The sequence below is a fragment of the Dryobates pubescens genome, chromosome 15 (genome assembly GCF_014839835.1).
Source record: "Dryobates pubescens isolate bDryPub1 chromosome 15, bDryPub1.pri, whole genome shotgun sequence".
In the NCBI taxonomy this organism is placed as follows: Eukaryota; Metazoa; Chordata; class Aves; order Piciformes; family Picidae; genus Dryobates; species Dryobates pubescens.
The window spans coordinates 12446196-12453713 of NC_071626.1; positions in this window are offsets into that span (position 1 = coordinate 12446196).

The following is a 7518-nucleotide window of genomic DNA, read 5'->3' on the forward strand; positions in this document are numbered from 1 at the left end:
CATGGGGGACTCCCTGGAAGCTGCATACAAGAGCACTCACACAATCAAGACAGCATTACAGCTCTCTTGGCTGAAAGATCTTAGTCTGGTTAGTGCCACTTTTGCATGCCAGAGCTGTCACCTCAGCTCCTGGTGCTGCTGGAGGACAGCTGAACACTGTTTAGTGACAGTACAAATGCACCTTGCAAAATCTGCAGTGTACTAGAATGACTCCAAAATGGAAACAAAAACACCTTCCATTTAAACTACAGGGCTAACAGTAACTGTTACAGAAAAAGATCTTTTGTAAACTCCAATGCTTCACTAAAAAAGGCTTCATTTTATACCTTGTCAGTATTGCATGTTGCGGAGATTTAATGAAAGATGTCAGTTAAACTAATTCAGTTCAACTCTAAAAACTCCTGGAAGGATATTGAATTAAAGTTCAACATTATTTGCACAGGTTTAGTTTAAGCTCATTCCTTACAACTTTGGGCTGCTCATTGAGAATCTAAAAGACATACTCTTGGCTCAGCTGAGAGATGCTGAAAGGTGGGCTGTTCCACAGCAATGCCCCAGCCCAGGAAGTTCAATGCTGACTCAAGGAAGAGGCAAGTGAAGATGTTGTCTGAGGGACACAGAGGTCTGAAAGGACTGGAGGTGTCTTTGGGGAACAGGCCCAAGCAGAAACCTTTGCGGTTCAGCTGTCACAGTGCTCTCCCTCTAACTTGTCTGCAGGGCAGAGAACACAGTAGAACTTGGGAGTGGAGAGCTTTGAGACATGAAATTTTTAAGTCTCAAAAAGACCAAGAAATTACAAATCCTTTCTGCCCCAAGGTGGGCAGTATTAAGCATGAAGAACCTATACCATAAGCCCCTTTACTGTAGTATTATGGCTCCTGGGCCAAGGGAGTTAAAGCTTATACAGAATAATCCACATTGAATACACAGTGATGCTTCCTGTAGGTTTTCCTTCCAAGCCTCCAGCATTTAATGGTTTAAGGGCATCCTGCACTGTAAGCTACAGCCACATCCCTATTTTACTAACCTCCCACTGTGTGTGCATATGATTAATCTCTCTTTCAACACAGGTGTATTTTTAGACTATAACATCCTGTGGCCATGACTTCCATTTAGTTACGTGTAACACAGAAAAAACCCAGCCCTGACTGCGTTGGCTGTAGCTCTCCTGTGATGAGTAATGGTGAATCATTGCCCCTTGTTTTCCTTTCCCATAAGTTTTATGATTTTAGGACCGCTAAAAATATGTCCTAGGAGACCTCCTCAAGACAAGTCTAAACCAGAAAAACTTGGGAAAGAAAACAAAAGGAGAAGAGACAGAAGCAGATTAAAGCAAAAGTAAATATGCATCAACACATCCAAAACAACAGACTTAAAACTCTGCAGGATTTAAATAGACATCAGTACCATTCCTCTTGTTCTAAGGAAATCAGCAGCATCTCACATTTCCTGAGTGCAATGCTCTTTCTCTGCCTAGTTTGTAGGAGGCAACATGTCTAAAGCAGAGACACTACTTTAAGGTGATTTATGGCAACTTCCCCACCAGTTTTATTTTCAGGTTGCTTTGATTTCCACCATGACTTTACCTTCAAAGGTACTTCAGAGCATACCCTGCTGATGGTTTATGTACATATCCCCAGCCTAGTCAAGAGTCTCTTTGACACATGTTTTTAATTTTTATCTTCCTAAATTGGGAAGCATGCATGCACACACCCCAACACATCTCCCATCTAGTGTCTCAGCCTAACAACTGTGCTTTAATTGGCCCAAGGAATTAAATCAAGCCTAACTGCTGCTGAGCGCAGAGCCCTGGCTCACACACGTTTTCCATTGTTTTCTTTTAACTTTGTACCTCAGACAGCAGAGAAATAAACAGAGCCTGATAGCCATCTGTCAGATTCATTAAAATAACACATTTAACGGGGCTAGCAGCATCTCTGCTTTATTTCCTCCTCTAGCCATGCACTAAGAGCTGCTGAGTGGTCCTGAGATGAGGTTATCTGCAGATACCCTCGACAGGCTGCCTTTACTATGTTAGCCCTGTGACAGCTTCTGCCCACTCAATGTGCTCCAGAAATAACCCACAAGTCTACCATGCAGCTCCTCAGAGGGCACTGCTCATCTCAGATGTGGGCAACTTTCTACACTTCCTGGGTTGTAGCTGACCCTGCTCCAACATATCCCTTCAACAGGAGCTTCCCAGCACACACAGGAGGCAAGACACAGCCTGCAGACCAAGAGATGGAGATGTGGATCCAAGAGAGACCAGCCTATTGGGCTAGGGCACCACAGACTCCTGGCTGAGCCTCCATAAACACTCTGCTGCAGTGGGTCAAGCAGACAGGACATAACATATACTTCCAGAAGAACAATTGCCATTAATCAGCCTAAAAGATAATAATGAAGTGGGAGGAACGACAGCTCTGTGACAGATGGGAATTAAAGCCTGCTACTGGAAGGAAACATTTTAAACCAAACACCACACTTCTCCCATCAATTTGAAGTGCACTTAACAAAGCACCACTCGTAAGTACAAGAGCAGGGTAGAGAAATAGGGACTTCCAGTACATGGGATCAGAAGCTATCCCCTTGCAAAATACTGAAACCTCCATGTCCTCAGCAGCCTCGGGGGGATGGGCTGGGAAGGGATTGAGGCCCCAAAGGGCAGGCAGGTGCCAGCCAGACATTAGGGCACCTGGATCCATGGCTCCTGCTAGAGCTCTAGGAGACACACAACACTCGTGATTCACAGGCTCTAAAATCCATCTCAGCTAAACTGAGGTTCTTTTTAATTAGAGAAAATGCTGCCCTATGGAAAAGCAAACACTTGTGCAATCAGTATTACCTGTCCGACTTCAGCTACCAAACAGAAACCTGAAGGAATCTCACTTACAAATGTGCAATAAGCAGCAGTTTTGGTGCCCATTGGATTGACCGATGCAATTTTAACAGCTTAATGCAAAGAGAAGACATTCATTTAAGGTGTTTATTTTTAGCAGCTGTAGAGCTAAGGGAGAAATGGTGCTTGCAGAGCCAAGAAAAACACAAACAAGGACAGTATGAGTCTCCTTGCATGCCCCCTTACCATTACCACCACAGTGCCAGACCTGCCATGCCCTCTGCCACACATGTCTCTATCATGACCCACCTCACCTCAGGGAAGTTACTACAAGTCTTGAGCTTTTATTTTCAGATACACCGGTGGTGTTGGGATGACCAGGGTCCTCACAAGAGGTGGTTGTGCTACAGCATTGAACAGTGTTCACTTCTGTCAAGCAGCTTCTATCTCTGGGATCCTCCTTCATTCCCTGATACAGGAACCTCAGTATGTCATCTAAGGGAAAATTTGTCTTGAAATGCCTTGAGTGGCCCCTTCCATAGTCTATGTGTATATATATATATATATGTGTGTGTGCTTACATATGACAGAGCAGAAACATCAGGGTGGGAGGATCAACTCTGGTTCAAACCCAAATGCAAGTCACTACTTTTGTTTGCCTCACATCACACCACATGGCACACCTGCACTTCCCATCAGGGGTGATATTGCTTGTCCCTTTACAAGGACATTGAAAGGGAAATCTTTGTGATAAATGTATTTATAGTTTTCAAAATAAGCAACTCTATTTGTTCTCCTGGGCACTAGCACTAAGTCCTTGGCATCAGCCATCTACCCATGCTGTCTGTGAGATGCCTGGCCACAGGACCTTGCAGTCCCTCAGAATAAAGCCCTTCTCTCACTCCCGAAATGCAGCTTTCACCCAGCATGGGGAGGGAAAGGAGTGTCTCAGTGAGTGCATCCAGCAGCCTCCCACTGCCCTTTGGCAAAAAGCACTTTCTAAGGCACCTTTGGGTTTGGTTACAACATCCCAGCCTTGCAAAATGTATGGTTCAGATTTGCAGGCTCCCAGAAGCCCCACATGAAAGGCTGCCCATCACTGCAGCTCTCTCCAGTGCTTCCTAAGACTGGTGGTGTTCTGGGGAGCACATGCCCCTCCCCCAAGCCCTCTGCTACACCTCACACACATTACAGCCCCTGCCCTGCACCGTGCCTTCTTCCTTCCCACCCTGATAAATGTCCAAGCCCCTGCTCCACTCCCATCTCCCTGTTGACAACACCCAAAGCAATACCTTGCACTGACACACATGGTGCTTCCAGGATAGAGATCTTTCAAGATGCTTTTGCCATTTTGTGCATACAGAAGGGAAGCAAGTGGGGTGGCAGATTCCTTTGTGACTTCTTTCTGCTTTTAGGGGTTTTTTTTGGTTGGGTTTTTTCAGAGTTAATTTATCTCTAGAGGGCAAATAGGTGTTGGCAAGAAAGCAGTCTCACACCATCCCACACAGAGGACAAGCGAGCAATCAGAAATGCCAGTCGTCAAAGAGAAAGGGCTGCTGAAACTTCACTTTCAGCAGAGCTCACATCTTACCAGAAGCATTTGTACCATATTCTGACCTGAAAGGAGTCTATCAAGTCTTACGTAAAAGATTCAGCCATCTGGTCCCTTCACACTCTTGCATTGGCATGGTATGCACCAGCAGCACGCAGACATGGCACTTCCACAATCATCTACCAGCTGTCATTTCTGGAGCAAGGGATGTGCCATGGCGGCACAGCCAGCGACACGATCATTAGCAGGCTTTACAAGTGCAAGGTCTTCCCACGAGGCACAGCAACACCTACCCTACCATGAAACTTCCGGCACCCAAGACATCTTCAGGAGATCCACCTTGTCCAAAACTGCTCCATTGTGTGGCTCTGCAACTACAGAGTCTCCAGCACTAGGGCTCTGGGCAGGCAGCAGATCTTGAAGGGGGGAAGGTAGGATGCAAGCTGGAATACGAGACTTGCAGAAAATTAAGGATTGCTGCATCAACTCACACCAAGGGGAAAGGGGAGTAAGGAGAATGATCAGCTAAAGCTAAAGCTGGTAAAATTTGCTGTCTGCATCTACATCTGTAATAATTTAGGCTGATTCTCAGTTACACCACGGTAAAGTTAAAAAAAACCTGTTATTAACAAATGAACATGGGTTGATTATAAATACTGTTCAACTCCTTAAATTCTCTATTAGCCAATGTATGCTTCATTTGATAAGATTAAACAGTTTGCTTTGGCATGTAGAATCAGAGAATCAATAAGGTTGGAAAAGACATCAGAGATCAGCAAATCCAACCTATCACCCAACACCTCCTGACTAACTAAACCACAGCTCCAAGTGCCACATCCAAGCCTTTTTGGAACACCTCCAGGGATGGTAACTCCATCACCTCCCTGGGCAGCACATTCCAATGGCAAATTACTCTTGCTGGGAGGAACTTTCTCCTCACCTCCAGCCTAAACTTCCCCTGGGGCAGCTTGAGACTGTGTCCTCTTGTTCTGGTGTTGGTTGCCTGGGAGAAGAGACCAACCCCCACCTGGCTGCAACCTCCCTTCAGGGAGCTGTAGACAGCAAGAAGGTCTCCCCTGAGCCTCGTCTCAAGGATAAACACCCCCCGCTCCCTCAGCCTTCTGACCTATTCTTTAACACATCCTTAGGTGTTATAACATATTGTATATATCATTCTGCACAGATGACACAAATGCACACCCAAAATAAAAGCCGAAAAATAAAAGCCCAAAAGTTTAAATGAAAAGTAAACCCAGCAGCTACTGCATTGTAAGCCACAAGTGTAAAAATGCCCATTATTAATTATGACATGATCCTGTATGTGGGTCCAATCTTGCAAATCCAAGTTCACACATGTCTGTATTCCCTACACTCCAGGATCTGTCTTTCCTGTGTGAAAATGCTGCTATCCCTGTCCTTAAATATGAACAGTTCAGGAACTGGTATTCCTGAGTTTTCAGATGTTACATAGATGGTAGGTAGTGCAAACAGTGGAAGGTTTCCTAATTAATTTCTTATTTTTAAGTATGTCCTTCTCCTATGCTTAGCATGCAAAAGAAATGCACATAAAATAGACCCAAACCCTGTTTCTGAGAAATATCTACCTTTGAAATCTAAAAAAAAAAAAAAAAAAGAAGGACATTGAGACTCTTGAATGTGTCCAGAGAAGGGCAACAAGGCTGGTGAGAGGCCTTGAGCACAAGCCCTATGAGGAGAAGCTGAGGGAGCTGGGATTGTTTAGCCTGGACAGGAGGAGGCTCAGGGGAGACCTCATTGCTCTCTACGACTACCTGAAGGGTGGCTGTAGCCATGAAGGGGTTGGTCTCTTCTCTCTAGCAGCCAGCACCAGAACAAGAGGACACAGTCTCAAGCTGCCCCAGGGGAAGTTTAGGCTGGAGGTGAGGAGAAAGTTCTTCACAGAGAGAGTCATTCGCCGTTGGAATGGGCTGCCCAGGGAGGTGGTGGAGTCACTGTCCCTGGAGGTGTTCAAGAGGGGATTGGATGTGGCACTTGGTGCCATGGTTTAGTCATGAGGTCTGTGGTGACAGGTTGGACTCGATCTTTGAGGTCTCTTCCAACCTTGGTGATACTGTGAAAAGATGGGAACAAATCATAGCTGGGTTGATCAAGGGGCCATCTTCTGGCCTTTAAAAGAAAAAAGTGAGCTTGCTGTCACTCTTTGCTTGGAAGAAGCATCAAAATAGGCATCTGTTTGTGCAAATATTCAGTTTATTTCATAAACTGGCCAGAAAAATACCACCACAGATTGTTCATGATACCATACAAAACATATTTAAAAATACTTAAACTACATATGAGTTTACAAAAATAACTTAAAACACCAGTTTAGAAATCTCAGTAGAAATACAGGAATTGGTTACTGGGTAGAAATTTCAACACAAGGCACTCTGCCCATTTACCTGCTTTTCATACCTCACTACTAACCACCTGAGAACCATTTAATACAGCCATTTCTGCTAACACAGAGGGAAATGAAAAACCAGATCAAAAACCATGAAGCTTACCCAACACAGAAGGAATATTCAAGAATTTGTTATTTTCAATGGAAATCTCTGTATTAAAAATATTATTGTCTTAATCAAGTGTAAAACAAAGCACACATGGAATGGAATACAGCTTTTAGGCCATACCTACACTGAAGATTTTTCACTATTGGTTTTTGGAGGTTGGGTGAGAGTTTTCTTTGTTTTCTTGCTTTGGGGAGTGTTGTTTGTTTTATCCTAGTAATCTGAGGGAAAATCTCAATACTGCTGTGTTCAGAGTGTCCAATATTTACCTGAAATAGTGCAACATACAATAGATCACCTACAAAGAAGGAATGTGTTCAACTCTATTAATAAAGTTGCATGGAATTCTTGGAAATGTAATTTATTCAACATTGGAACTCTTGTCAGTTCCAAACTGGATTAATTATAAACACGTAAGCTGCAAGATAAAGCTAAGTAGACCACATCTGTGTTATATGCCATGGTTATTCCTTTCAGGGGGAAAAAGAACAAACAACTTTCTGTATAACAAGGCCTTAATAAAAAAATATTTGCCCTTCTCACTAACAAGAACATTTCCACAAATGTGTTTCTCTGAAATAAAAAAGTCACAATGCAGT